The sequence below is a fragment of the Myotis nattereri genome, assembly GCF_964212035.1.
Source record: "Myotis nattereri genome assembly, chromosome: 16".
In the NCBI taxonomy this organism is placed as follows: domain Eukaryota; kingdom Metazoa; phylum Chordata; class Mammalia; order Chiroptera; family Vespertilionidae; genus Myotis; species Myotis nattereri.
This window is the reverse complement of record NC_138091.1, coordinates 9,742,551-9,758,653: the sequence shown is the minus strand read 5'-3', so window position 1 is coordinate 9,758,653 and position 16,103 is coordinate 9,742,551.

Genomic DNA, 16,103 nt, shown 5'->3' with positions numbered 1-16,103 from the left:
TCATTGATGTTTTTCTCTCTCTCTCTGAAATCAATAAAAATATATTTTTTCAAAACACAATGGGATACCGTCTCACACTTGTCAGAATGGCTATCATGCACAAATGAAGAAAGGACAAATGCTGGTGATTATGTGGAGAAAAAGGAACCCTTGTGCACTGCTGGTGGGAACATAGACTGGAGCAGGCATTGTGGAAAACAGTCTGGAGCTTCTTTGAAAAATTAAAAATGAAACTCCCATTTGACCCAGTAATTCCACTTCTGGAATATATCCCAAGAAAGCAGAAACACCAATCAAAAAGGATATATGCATCCCTGTGTTCATAGCAGCACAATAGCTAAGATTTGGAAACAGCCTAAATTCCCATCAGCGTAAGTGCCCAACAGCAGCTGAGTGGAAAAAACCTGTGGTACATCTGCATAATGGAATACTATGCTGCTGTAAAAAAGAAAGAAGTCTTACCAGTCACAACAGCTTGCATGGACATGGAGAGAATTATGCTAAGTGAAATAAGCCAGGCAGAAAAAAATAAATATCACATGGTCTCATTCATTTGTGGAATATAATGAATAACATAAACTGATGAACAAAAATCGATGCAGAGACAGAGAAGCATCAAACAGACCCTCAAACCTCAGCAGGAAGGCAGGGGAGAGTGGGGGAGAGAGTAAGAGACCAAGCAAAGGTCTTGAATGCATGCAAATAAGCATAATCAATGGACACAGTCATTAAGGGGGTAGGGGCATGTGCTGCAGGTGGGGGTGGCTGGGGAGGGGTCTAGGGGAAAAATGGAAACATATGTTATACTTTAAACCATAATAAAATAAAATAATACAAATATTTCTCTTAGTAAAAAAAAAAACACGAGAGCTAGTGCTCTTTCTGGGTCCCAGAACAAAGCGCCCCCTGAGCAATAGATACGGAGGAACATGCTGGAGCTTCCCAGTATGTCAGGATTTCTAATGTCCAGACCAACTCTGTTGGAGAGGTTGGAGCCTTGGCCTGGAAAGTCTGAACATTCCTGAACTCTGGGCTCTGAATGTCATGGACATTGGGTGATATCTGCCACTCAATTTCCCAATTTTCCATTGAGAGTTGGGTTCAGAACTGCATAAGCCTGACCTCACAACAAAGGGGCCCAGCTCCCTCCACCCTGGGTGGGCACTGGACAGAGGTGCATGCCTGTGGTTCCAACTCTGGGCTCCTTTTCAGTCAAATACTGGCCTAAGGCTCATTTACCTGCTGAATGCTCACCATCTCCCCCATGCCTCTCCATGTCTGTGCATGATGTCACCAGCAGATCTTTTTCCAGAGCCTCCGAGGAAACCTGGGTGCAGCTAGAACCCCTACTTTGAGGACACACCGCTGGGTTCATCTCAGGCTCTGTTGGGCTCAGTATCTTGTTCATTTATTTCTAAATACATATTACCCTTCTGGAAAAAGCATGTGTGGGTATCACTGATTTCATAAAACAAACAAATAAGCAAACTAAACACCTCTCCCAATCAGCTGATTTGGGGCATATTTTATTAGCAAAGATAGATATTTGCTAATATTGCTATAACATTCCCTAGTTGGAAACAGGTTTTGATTAAAAACACACATTGGTTAAATATTCCTGCCATTTGCAGAGATGCTTTACTCTGAAGGAGAAGATAATTAGTTGGCTGTGGTTAGGAATAAATAGAGTAGCCCCAGTGTCTACAGGGGTCTTAGTGGCTTCTCTTTCTATGATAATTTCACCTGCTCCCAAACTATCAGTGAGAAGGGAAACACCCATGGATCAACCCTATATGTGTGTGTGTGTGTTTGTGTTTGTGTGTGTGTGTGTGTGTGTGTGTGTGTGTGTGTGTGTGTGTGGTTTGTTTGTTATTGGTTTTCTACATCCCATTTCAGTGAACAGATTTCTCTACAGGAATTTTCTTGAAAGCCTTATTTAGAATATGTGTTGCATTTGCTGACAAAAACCATTAGCTATATTAATTGGAATCAGTTAGAATATCCAGGATTACATATTCTAAGAGTTAAATGCCTTTGTGAACCCATCAGGGTCATTGAGAAAATCAGGAACATTTGCTGGTTCCTCTCTTGCTGAGACAAGCTTTTCTCCAAAGGGAGTTGTTAGAATTCCTATTCTCATTTTCTCTTAAGTCAGTAGGAAGTGATAGTGGAGGGGACTGAAGGGAAAGGAAGAAGGATGGAAAAGGGTGCAGAATAGAGTGGGGGAACTAGAGAAGGTGGAAGAATGGGGTGTTGGCAATTATTACCTTCAGAAGAGTTCAGAGACAGTCTATACAATTTCTAATTCCTGAATTGTTTTTAATGGAATTTATATGTGCTTCTGAAAATCTCCTGATTTCCAAATCAAGATATGCTTCCATTCATTCATTCAGTTTAATGTTAGACCTGCCATTTTCCTAATTTTTATTGCATGCCAAAAATTAATTTAGGCACACAAATAAAACTGCACTTTGGCCAATTTTTGGAGGATATTTTCTAATTAAATCTTCCCAATTCTGTAAAGCACGTGTAAGTAAAAGCTTCCTATCAGGAATATTAGTGAGGGCTGGGATCGGGCATCTCCTGGACTTGGAGGCACCACTTCCCATGTTAATTTTATGTGTGTTTTGTTGTTGTTGTTTTGTAGTTGTGTGTATGTGTATGTGGTTTTTCTTTTCTTTCTGATATCTGCAGAATCGGAGCAAATTTTCTAGGGTTGTTATATAATGTAGTTGGTCAACCTGTGTTGCTTATCGGTTGAGCTCCATGAGGCTCTCACCCCTCAAATCACATTCAAACCTCTGATGTGCCTCGGTTGATCTCCCTGCTGTCTCAAACAACCAGAGGGTCAGGGACCGGTTGACCAAACCTTATGGGTGCTCCCCCACCAGAACCAGTCACTTTAATTGCAATTGTGTTGAAATTTTGCTTTGGGGCTCCTGCACATCATGAGCAATGACATCACACATCCACAGAGATACTTAGTCCCCTAAGAATACCTAATACTCGGACCTGAGGGCGAATATGACACTGTATTTTTGGAGCTGATTTAGTTCAACTCTAATTTAAATGATAATGTTTGGGTTTTTGTTTTGTTTTTTTTTTTTTTTTTGCAATGATTCTCAGAAAGCAATTCCGATTGGAAAGCCACAGTTTAACAACAGCCACCAATGTTTTTTTCCTACTGTCTTGTCTTAACCTAAGTTCAACCAACCCTTAATCTTAGTTCTATCTGGAATATTTAAAAATACAGCTGAAATAAATCTCACCCTCTACCACCAACAAGGGAAAAGTCATGGATTTAAGATACAACTCACCCAGGTTCACCCAATGGGTGGGGAACCAGCAGTTCAATGGGTCCTTTGTTGAATCCCGACACCATGTCCACGGGTTGGTCCTGGGTGAGCTCTTTTGGAATCCTGACCCACTACGTCAAGTAAATGTCAAAGTATGAAACATTCAAACTTGTCAAGAATTTTGGTCGTTTATTTAAGTCCCACTGTCAATAACTGGCAGGATGAAAATCTCAGCGGATTGAGATATTCTCTCTGGCAGTTTTGCACCTTATTTTATACATTACAATCAGAATAGGAGATATATGGTGGTAACAGGAAACCCAGTGGTGATGCATTAGGGTTTCAGAGAAATCAAAGCGGCGAATTCTCTGTGACTGGATAAAAAGTAAAATGACACAGAGATACTTCTTTTACATGGTGGATATAGGATAGTTACAAGTCAACAATGAACTCAGTAAGAATGAGGGGATTTTTGGTCTCCGCAGAGCATTGCCTATGTGTTGAGGGGCCTGGAACTAGGGAAATTCCTTTGACATTCCAAATTATAATGTATTGTAGATGCCAAAAGGCAATAGACAGGCTCAGTGAAGGTAAAGATTGACCTTTGTCAGGGAAGATGCCAGCCTAGGACATGACTACCCGCCATAAACTGCTTTTAGTTTGAAAGTTTTCATTTCAGAACATTCTTTTTGATAACTTTAGGTCTCTGAGTTTGCAAGAGCAACACACAGGGCTTCCCTGAGCTAGTCAGTGAGCATGTGGTTCCTTTTCACACACACAGTTCTTGGATCACTTGTGCCCCAACTCCTGACATCAGTCACTGAGTGCTTAGGGCAGTGGTCGACAAACTCATTAGTCAACAGAGCCAAATATAACAGCACAACGATTGAAATTTCTTTTGAGAGCCAAATTTTTTAAACTTAAATTATATAGGTAACTACATTGTTATTAACTTTATTAGGGTACTCCTAAGGCTTAGGAAGAGCCACAGTCAAGGGGCCAAAGAGCCGCATGTGGCTCGCGAGCCACAGTTTGCCAATTATGGACTTAGGGTATTGGTCTGAACTAAAGCCCCAACCCACCTGGCAGTTCATAAACTGCCCCTGAGGGAATGTCCCTCCTCTGTCCCAACACAGGAAGAGAAACCATAACGCCAGAATGCAGCAGGACCTGTATGTTGTAAGCAGATGCAGCTACCTTGCTGCCCACAGTCCTGGTCTCTACACCTCCCACTCCCCCATCCCTGTGCCCAGGTTCAACACCAATGCCCAAGAACCGGTTTGCTACCCAGGAGTTGGACAACCCCAGCCTCAGATTCGTGCCCAGGTTGTGCAACCTGACCTTAATGAAGATGGTGGTGTTCAAAGAGTTGGAGAAGGACCTCATCTCCATGGTGATCGCCATGAAGATGCAGTACTCCAACCTCATATCGATGGTGATCACTGTGAAGATGCAGGGCTCCAATACATCCTACGGGAGTATGCTGTTCCCCAGTGAACAACTGGAGACAGTCCTGGGGTTGACCTCACTGCAGGACCCCCACTTCCTCTGTGAGAAGGCAACAAGCTACAGGCCCGGTAGCACTGGAGGAAGTGCTTTAAGAACCAGACCATCTGGAGCTAGAAGACACTCCCTGTGGGAGCCATCCGCATGGCCAAGGTCAGGCAGCGAACCCTCAAGGGTGGACAAAGTGGCCGAGGAGGCTTCTGCTAAAGTGGCCGAGATCTGGATTGCTCCCTGTCCAACCAGCCCATCCACTGGAAGGACAGTGCCATACAGGACAGATGCAAGGCTAAGTCAAGGGTTAATTACTCCGAGGGGGTGCATCAGAGCTTCTACTCTGAGCAACAGGCCAGCAACTATGCCACGTATGGGCCGAACCTGGCTGAGAAGGGCATTGACATGGGGATGCTCAAGAAGTAGGGGCCATGGATATTAGGAAAGATGTGCATTACCAGGCCACAAAATATCAAGGAAAAAGTGGTGGCGTGGCTGGGAAAGTTCAAAGTGTTGGAGGAGGCTGTGGACTCGAGCAGGACACAGCAGAGCATGTCCCAGAGTTGGAGTGGGACATGGACCTTCTATTTAACACACTGCGAAACCCCAGGCACAGTGGCCCAGACATGGAGGATGAGAACAGCACCCTCAGCACCCACAAGCCCAAGTTCAGACTCTTCTTTGAAGGGTTGGCACACTCCAGCTCACAGACACAGACGGAAGCATCCACAGGGCCTGGAGCCAAGAGGAGCCTGCAATTATGGCCAAAGTGCAAGAAAACACGTGAGCCCTCAGGCATCAAACAGCCCAGAGACATTATTTCAGACTCGGCGGCCCACAGCACCCCCTCCCCCAAAGTCGCCTGAATCTGGGCCTCCTCCATGTCTAGCCAGTCCACTCACCGTGTGGACAGCGCCATGTAGGCCGGCCCAAGACCAAGTCTACAAATCACTACTCTAAAAAGGAGTATGAGAGCTTCACTGAGCAGGTGGCCTGTGAAGATGCCACCCATGGATAGGAACTGGATCAGGAAGCAGTGACTATTGAAAGTCACAAGAAGGTCTATGACAAGCAGAATGTAGTGGCTTGGCTGAGCAGGGCCTAAGTGTCGGAGGAGGCCCTGGACCGTGAGCAGGACCCTGCAGATCATGTCCCCAAGTAGAGGAGGCCCCGCACCTTCTGTCTAACATGCTGGAGAACCAGTGACAGTAGCCCCGACAGGGAAGAAGATGACAGCCTTCTCAGCATCACCAAACCCAAGCTCAGGCCATACTGCGAAGGCCTGTCACCTTTCAGTTCAGAAATGGACATGGGGAACATCCATGGTGCCCAGAGCCAGGAGCAGCTTCAGAGTTTTAGCTGGTTCCGCAGAGGGCTAGTGTGTTGGCGCACGGAGTAAACGTTCCCGGGTTCAAATCTGGTCACGGGCACAACTGTGTTGATTACAGGCTTGATCCCCAGCCCTGGCCATGGCACATGCAGGAGGCAAGCAATCCATGTGTCTCTCTCACATCCATGCCTCTCTCCCTTTCTGTCTCTCCCCGTCCCTTCAAGTTTCTCTAAAAATTCAGTGGAAAAATAACCTCTGGTGAGGGTTAACAAAACAAACAAAGCAAAACAAAGGAGCCTCCTAGTCCAGCTGAAGTGCCCAAAAAGACCAAGCTCAGTCAGCAATAGCCAAGGGACAGTGTCTCCCACTTAGAGCCCCAGAGCATGCCCACCCAGGGGAGCACCCAGCACCGCCCACGGACAGCCCGGAGGCAGAGACCTCAGCCCTGGACATGCTCACCAAGAAGATGCTGCTCACTAGGCGCATCACCAAGACTGAGTCTCTCATGCCCTCCACCAAGGCCAAGGGGAAGCATCCCCGCCACCATGGCTGGGCAGGTTCCTGAAGGGGCGGCAGACGGCACAGCCATAGAACAAGTGAGCCAAGAGCCCAGACAATGAGCATGTCCAGACCCAGGGAGCCAGCTGCAGATCCCCAGGAAGACCACGTACAACCAGCTGAACCGCATACTCATCTCTGATGATCAGCTGCCAGAGAACATCATCCTGGTCAAACCTCTGATTGGCAGGAGCAGTTCCCCTCGGACACCCTGTAGGGGCACATGCTGCCTGTGTTGTGCACCTGCTTCATGGCTGACGTCCGGTGGCCTTCAGCTCCATCATCTGGTGGATACAGAGATACTGTAACGATAATTCCCAGGCCCTTAAGCCGCTGAAGATGCTGGTGGAAGGGGCACAGCACTACTTGAGCGCTGTGCTCTGAGTCTTCCTGGAGCTGCTCTCCTACAAGATGCTCGGCTGGCTGGGCGATGTGCACTTCCTGGTCATCCCGCTGGGTTCCAACGTTGTGGCCAGGTACCTGGGCTCCATGCATTACCGTTACAACAGCTTCTCCCAGGACCTGGCCTGATGGGACCTGTTCCATAATCTGGAGGCCCAGAGCGCCATACAAGACACACTGGACATCATGACGAGAATCACGCAGTACATCACGGGAACAACTGTTCCTCTCAGCTTCCCATCGAGGAAGCCTTGGTCTCCTACAAGCAGAAGACACCCAATGAGGATTGCTTATAGTTCATTCTTTTCAGGGTGGCAGGTGAAAGTTGGGACAGTGCAACAGTCCTCAGACACGTCGGGAGACTCAGATGATGGACCCCTTGGGCTGCAGCGTGCTTTTATCCTCCCCTTTGTCCCTACCTCTGTTCACCAATGATGCCTTGTCATCCCATTCATCTTGTCAGTGAGTGGGGTTTGTCCTCCCCCAGCCAGGGCGATGGCGCCAAGCTGATGGAGCGGCAGGTGGATTACTGGACGGCCGTCCAGCCCACAGACAGGGAGAAAGACTCGAAGAAGAAAGACCTGCCTGCATCCAACAACACCCTCAAGTGCACCTTCCAGTCACTCCAGGTCAGCAGTGGCCAGGCCAAAGCAACACCCACCATGTGCATGACAGTATTCACCAAGGAGAAGAAAAAGAAGGTGTTGTTTTCACCCAAGAAAACCAGGACAAGGGCGTGGAGTCCAAAATCCAAAAGCCAGTGCTTGGGGGCATAAGCCACCTGGTTTGCAGGGTGAAGCAGCAGGAGAACATTCTGCGGGTCCTCCTCTAGGTGTGGTGTGGAATGAAGTTCTTCCAGCTGGCAGCCCAGGGTCCTTCCGCATCTAGCACTTCCCCATATGCATCTCCAGAAATTCTCACTCCACCTTCCAGCCCTGCCTGCGACCCTGCAGATGCCAAGCACAGGAGGGCCCACCTGCTTTTCTGTTCACCTTTCAGTTTAGTACAGAAACCCACCCTGGAAACACAAAGAGAAACCTTCTTAAGTACAAAAGTGCTCACTACCCGGAAGCTAATGTGCAGCCCCCACTGGGAGCCCCAACTGCTCTGCTGATTAACCAGAACTTTCTGGGGGTCAGGTGGGCAGTGCTGAGCTGGAGAATCATGGAGGTGAGTTTTGGCCTCAGGACCCCTAACACTCCCAGCGAGAAGGGTTCTCCCTTCTCCACCTGCCCTTCCTGGAAGCCAGGACTCTGCCTCCACAGGACTCAGAGCTGGTGGTCAGATGCCAAGGACTGGCCTCCCATTGCGGGCATCCTGAGCAGAACATGGAGGCCAGTGAGCCCAGCCCTGGGCCCCAGCTGCCAACCCGCCAAGCGGCCCCACACCATCCACTCGTGCTTTCCTAAAAAAATAGGTGTGTGGTGCAGCCCCCCAGGCACACCGGCTTGACACACTGGTGCAGTACCAGCTGCCCGCCTTCCTGAGCAGGGCCTATGCTTTCGCCCTCATCTCTCTGTGTTATGACAGAACATGTGTTCCACCCAACAGGTGTGGGTCCAACTATGTACCAGGTGAGCACCTGTCCCTGCACAGCACAGTGGTCACGCGGCCCCCTGCTTGCTGGGGGTCTTCAGGGCACTTCATGTCTCTGAGTGCTTGTGCCTCTACCACAGGGTGAACCTAGGGCAGTGATGGCGAAACTTTTGAGCTCTGCATATCGGCATTTTGAAAAACCCGAACTTAACTGGTGCCATGCCACATATAGAAATTTTCGGATATTTGCAATCATAGTAAAACAAAGAGTTATATTTTTTAATTTTTTTTAATATATTTTATTGATTTTCCACAGAGAAGAAGGGAGAAGGATATAGAGTCAGAAACATTGATGAGAGAGAAACATCGATCAGCTGCCTGCTGCACATCTCCCACTGGGGATGTGCCCGCAACCCAGGCACATGCCCCCGATCAGAATCGAACCCGGGACCCCTCAGTCCACAGGCCGATGCTCCATCCACTGAGCCAAACCAACTTTGGCAAGAGTTATATTTTTGATATTTATTTTATATAATTAAATGCCATGTCACAAAGAAAAATCAACCAATGAGTTCGCGTGTCACCTCTGACACACGTGTCATAGGTTCGCCATCACTGACCTAGGGTCAAGCTCACAGGTTTATTGTAGAAACTCAGTGGGGTCCTCCCTGGAAAGTGCTCTCTGGGTGCCTGTACAGTGGAGAGGTCTGCTGCATGGGCTGTGGTTGAGCTCATTGGCCATTTTCTCTGCCTCGTGACAAAGCGTCAGCCTCATTTCATTCTCCACAAGGCCTTGGGCTAAGCTCCTTTCTCCTTAGATACAGATTGGAGATTCTATGAGGGGTCGGTGTCCTGGGTGAAGCCAGAACCAAAAATCCCAGAAGTGAGCCATGTGGCCCCATGCTCATTTTATTCTTGACTAAAAGATTACAGAAAAGGAGTGGAAAAAATCTAAAATATTAGTGTCAGCACTGTGTAGTTGATGAGGGTAGAGGAATGATACACAGGAGGGCATATTAAAGAGCATGTCTTGCTGAGGAAAATAGAGATATGTGTAATAAATCACAGGGATACGTTTAAGTGCATGTACTTTAAGTTATGGGAAAACATCTTGTCATGCAAAATAGAATTCATTAATTTTAAACCTGCCATCTGAAATAGGACCTATTAAATGGGAAGCAATAAAGGATTTTTTAAAATAAGAAAATTTGACAAATGGAAGTTATTGTTTGCTTTGTTAGACATATTATATCAGACTAGCAGATAATACCCAGTCTTTTAAACAAAATAAATCATTACCACATACTATGCCACATAGGAAGTCTCAATAAATTCCAAAGAAGATATATATGTTTTTTCTCCATTGATATGTTCATGAACCATAATGCATGATGCCTATATATTCTCTAACCCTAATGCACTAAGGTAAGAAGTTAATAATAAAGAATAGCTTTAAAATCACCAAATATCTGGACAGTTTAGAAAATACAGCAGAAGCTGAAGTGAAGTATATTCTATACAAACCCTGAGTTCAAAAGAAATTATGAGTGAAATTATGGAATACTCCCAACTAAAAAACAATAAAGAAAAGCTGCATATCAAAAGCAGCCATAAAAGCCAGAGTTTTTGTTTTAAATAGACTTCTAAGGAAAGCATTACAGCTGGGAAGAGAGATTGAAGTATCCAAATAGAAAATTACAGAGAGCAACAGAGTGACTTAGAAGAAACAAGGAAAGGGGGAAACATAATGGCAGAAATCAGTAAAACAAAGAATTTGAAAAGCCTTCAACAAACCAGAAAACTGCTTCTCTAAAAATACTGGTAAAACAAACAGATTTCTAGCCAGACTGACCAAGAAACAGAGAAAAACGCTGTGCGCATATCGCTAACCAGTTAGGCAAAACGGACCAATACCTGGGAGGAAACAAACTATACAACCTTCCTCAAGAGAAAGTGATGCCCTGACTAGTCTATGAAAGAAGTTGAATTTGTAGTTAAAGCATCTAAGGAAGGGAATCCAGGCCCAGGTGGTTCACTGGAGAATTAAACAGAATAAATGAACAGACACTTCACTGAAGAGGCTATAACATGTCGCATGAGCACTGGAAAAGTTCAACATCATAAGCCATTAGGAAAAGGTTATTTAGACCACAAGGAGACTAACTGAAATAAAAGACTGTGATAACACTTGATGCTGGGGAGGATGAGGAAAAACTCACTCATACAGTGCTGGTGGGAATGTAGACTATTACAGTCACTGGGGAAAGTACTTTGGTTGTTTCTTATGAAATTCAACATGCAACTACCACACACCCCAGCAATTGCACTCTGGGGCATTTATGCCAGAGAAATAGAAACTTTCATCCACTCAGAAACCTGAGCACAAATGTTTATGGGAGCTTTATCTTAAAACCTGCAAGTGATCTCTGAAATCCCTTGTTGGGTTTAATATCTACATTTTATAAGAAATGTCTGTCACATAAAAATGGGTAGAGTATATGAAAAGGGAATTTCATAAAGGGAAACCCAAAACGTTAACAAGGTATGAAGAGGTATTCAATTGCACTTGTAGTAAGATATGCAGAGATGTTGAATTGTACTTGTAGTCAGAGAAGTAATGAGGCCCTCTTTACACCGATCTGCAAGACAAATTAGAGTGTGATGATGGGAAGTGTTGGTGAGGCTATGGGACAAATGGGAACATCATGGGCTATGATGGGAGTGTAAACTAGTACAGGCACCCAGGAGGACCATCTAGAAGTACTTAGCAAAATTAAATATGCACTTATATATTTGAATATTCATATATATAATTTTGCTAAGTCCGAAGAGCAAAAGAATCACCATAGGAGAACCTATAACATAGGCCTCTCATTCTCAATCTTGAACTGATCATTTTTTTTCTTTATTGAATAAGATGTTACAAATGTGTCATTACCCCACCAATATCACCTTATCTCCCCAATCCTGCCCTCCCCCTTTCCCTTCCCCCATGTTGTCCACATCCATCACCTATGCTGATATGCATTCATACAAGTCCTTTGGTTGATCTTTCCCCTCACCGCACCCCCCCCCCCCCTTCCCTTCTGGCTGAGTTTTGAGCATCTGAAAGATGCTTCCTGTCTCAGGCCATACCACCCTCAAAGCGCCCAATCTCCTCTGATCACTTTTTGAATAACATTTCCTTGGCTGGGATACAGGAGGGAGAGCAGGCCTACTGTGTGAAAATATAACCCCTCAGAGTCTAAGAGCATGAATCTGGTTCTTCTGATCAGCATCACTGGGTGGGAATGGACCAAGGGAAATATTGGCTAGAGTAGATAGCAAAGAGACACCTGGAATAAGGGTTCCCATACCTTATCCTGTCAATTCCACCTAAAGGACATTAGCCTTTTTTATGAGTATTTCCCCACTGACATAAATATCCTTACGCGATGTTAATTGCATTGTATATGAACAGCATGGCTAACAAATTCCTGTGACATGATGAAATGTGGCAAAGTGCTGTGATGGAGTCTAAACAGAGAAAATGGAACATCTGTGTACTTTCTTCTGCTATCATCTGAAAGTAAAGCGATAGTATAGGGAAAACAAAAAGAAGTATCACTCAAGGTGTACATAGGGCCACGTGAATATTTTCTGTAATTTTTAAAGTGTGACTATTCAGGATTAAATGTAAAAGAATAAAATCTATGTAGAATAAATTGTGATGACCTGTGTTCCTATTAAATCTTATATTCTGCCATTGCCTGTGTGTCTTTAAATAGAACATTAGGGTGACAGTTGGGAGACCTTTGAACTCCTGACTCCATCCCAATTTTCCTTCCCCAGAGCTACCTACTATCATCCACTTGGTGCTTGTCCCTAAGTAGGTTTATATAATTTTACTCAAAAGTTGTGTACACACAAGTTAATTTAGAGTTGTTTTTGCATTTTTGAAATTTGATTTCAATAGCATCATTCAGAATGTACCCTGACACTTTCTTTTCCACACAAATCATGCTTTGAGATTTGTCCACATTGCCACACATACTGCAGTCCATTAGTTTTACCGCTTTACTAGGCATTTACTATGATAACTTTATTCTCCTGTTGAAGGACATTTAGCTTATTTCTAGTTTTCCACCGTCATAAACAATGCTGAAATGGACTTTCTTGTATCCTTCATGGGCACATGAATGTAGCTTCTCTGGAGTATGTTGCTAAGAATGAATTTCTAGCAGGAAGGCCCTGCACACCTTAGGTTTTACTAGTGGATGCAACTTCACTGGCTGGTTCAGCCATCCCCCCTCCCAGCTGCTGTGGATGTTGGCTGCTCATGGCTCCTGATGGCCCTTCCCCTGTCCTGAGCGGGTAGGTGCTCCCAGTCCACTACCCTGGGAGGCCAGTAATGACTGGTACTGGGTAGATAAGCCTGGCTCCTTACCTAAAATGGGAATCACTCAATGGGTACAATTCCTCTTCCAGATCCCCTCTCAAGACCAGGCTCAAGGTAATGTGCTGAGTCCACATCTCTGCTCACCTCCCTCCATCTTCTTTTTCTGAGATCATTCCTTCACTAAACTCTGTCCCACTTCCCAGGAATCACTGCTGCCAAGGAACCTGGCCCAGGATGACTAATATTGCCAAAGTCTCTCCAGAAGGGCTGCACCAATGTTCACAGTTAGGAGAGGCTTGAAGGCTGAGAAAGAGAAAGCCCATCCTAGAGATGAGGTGGGGGAGGGGGAGAAGGCAAAGGTGCTGAGATGAAAGAAAGAGTTTTGTGAATTCAGCAAACTGAATGAAAGCCAGTGTGGCTGAAGTGTGGGGAGCAGAAGAAAGAGAAGGACACTGGTTGAGGTTGGAGATGTATGTAGGAGCCAAAAAGGAGACCTCATAGGCTGGTTTCCAATTTTTTTTTTCTAATTGTAAATAAAAGTTTTTGAAATGCTTTAAGCAGAAAGTGATAGGGTTCAATTTAGACTAAGAAAATTTGTGTGTAGAGAGAATGGTTTGGTAAAAAGATAAAACAAGCAGGGATTTGAGTATTTACACAGCAAGGAGAGTGGATCATAAAAATTAGTGTCAACATAGACAGTAAGAAACATAATGGGACTTTTAACACAACACTTCCTGTGTCTATAAAACACACAGACATACAAAGACATAAATTCTTTAAGCATACATGCCAATTTTGAAGTGGCTACTATGTGGAGGGAAAGGAAGGGAATGGAGATTAGCGGTAATAAGAGACAATAAAACCTGGAAGTTGTCTTGCAAGGAATGGTGGTGAGGAGGTGGGATGAATTGAAGCATGTTATTTACGGAGCCCTGAACCAAGAAAACAAAAATCAAAACAACAGCTACCACCCACCTCCCTACCCATTATTTCCCTTCGCCCTGTGGAGACCCACATCTGCGATGGGGAACAGGTTTTCAGAGAGACCTTCCAAATAATCCAACTTTTACCTACTAAGTGGGTGGAACTGGAATGGCAGAGGCCTTCCTTGTGATTAATGCAGCATCTGAGTCAAGGAACCTGGAGGGAAGAGGAAGCAGAACCTCCCTGGAGCCTCATTAGTAAGGACACAGATGGGAGCCCTGAGGCAGTCTCATGCCTGACCTGGTGGGGGGCTCCTGATGCTCCCTCTCAGCCTAGTTCCACATTTCCCTGGGGCTCCATGGTGCCAGGTCTTATCTCTGGGATCAGAGATAATCCAGGTTAACATGTCTTGTTATTTCCCCTTTGCACAAGTTTATGACCTGGTGCCAGGAGATCTGGGGACCAAACTTCCACCATGTCTGGTCGCTCTGTGCCTAGGTGCCCAGGGCAGGAGTAGACACCCATTAGGTATCAATAAACGCCTGTGGATCAAAAGTGATCGCTTGAAGCCATCCTTGATTGGGGGCAAGGACCTAGGGATTTCCCTCCACATTTTTCTTCAAGTGCCCAGAGAAGCACAGGGCATGCTCTGCAAATGCATTTGTCAGTTGGTGTTCAAAGAGTTGTTGAGGTGGTTGCTTTGTTTCCCTGTCTGGCCATGAGAGACAAACTCTCAATGGATAGAATAGAGTGGATGCCGGCTTTATCCAATGGCCTGCTTCTCTGAGGTGCTCTAGAGCAGTGGTTATCAACCTTCCTAAAGCCACGACCCTTTAATACAGTTCCTCATATTGTGGTGACCCACAATTTCATTGCTACAAATTGAACATGATTAAAGCATACTGATTAATCACAAAAACAATATGTAATTATATATATTTTTTACGATGGTCTTAGGCGACCCCTGTGAAAGGGTTGTTCGACCCCCAAAGGGGTCGCGACCTACAGGTTGAGAACCGCTGCTCTAGAGCCATATTCTCAGACACTGTTCAGGGAGATCCAACACCCAATGTTACTTACTGAGCAAGCTCATTGGTGGGTAGTATTTTCTTACTGATTCCTATCTGAATGAGCAGCTTGCGGGAAGCCAATCCTTCCTGGAATCTTAGCCACATGATCTCCCATTAGGCAGACAGTACTCATGTCTTCTGGGCCCCAAGACCTTGCCTGAGCCCTTGGGACCTTCAAAGGAAAGAGTAATTCTTGCTCAGGAGCAGTCCTGGATCTCAGTCCACTGACAAACAGACAGAAGTCAAATCACCTCAGATTCCATCACCCAGAGACAATCACATGCAACATATTAGTATATTTGTTCCTAGTATTATCCTGTGAATGTTGACATAGTTTCCATCTTGTCATTCTTATCTCACAAGAAATGTCTGTTGCCTGTAAACATGCTGCATAATATTTCATCTGTTTCAGTACCATCATGTGCTTAAGTATTGCCTAAATGGGTCTTTATGCTCTTTTTGTTTTTAAAATACATACATAATGCTGTGATGGATATCTTTCTTTATAAAATTTATAACATTTTGAATGATTTATGAGGATCTCTATCAGTGGAAATAGAATTATAGAATCAAATTATATGAACAATGATTCTTTTAATATCTTGTCATTTAAAAATAAAATCCTGATCATAATAATTTAGAAATGGACTTGCATGTTTTTCTGGTAACATACAAGCACACATATAGGTAATTAAAAATAGGATCACACAAACTTGTGCTTTTAATTTAAACTTCATCCTGGAAAATTCATGTCTAAATTAAGATAACAGGACTCCTTTTTACAACTGCACAAGTATTTCATTATGTATGCAAAATATTGTCTTTTACTCTGTTGTCTATTGATAGATGTTGCCGTAATGCCAAAATTTTATGATGACAGTGTTGTCATAAATTTACTAGTATTCATATATTTCAACGTTTACACTGTTTCTTGAATTCCTATAAAATTAGTTCAAATTGGAGTTGTGTCAAAAAGATTGAATATTTTAATTTCTATGGATGCTCTAAATCAGGGGTCCTCAAACTTTTTAAACAGGGGGCCAGTTGAAGGTCCCTCAGACCGTTGGGGGGCCGGACTATAGTTTAAAAAAAAACTATGAACAAATTCCTAT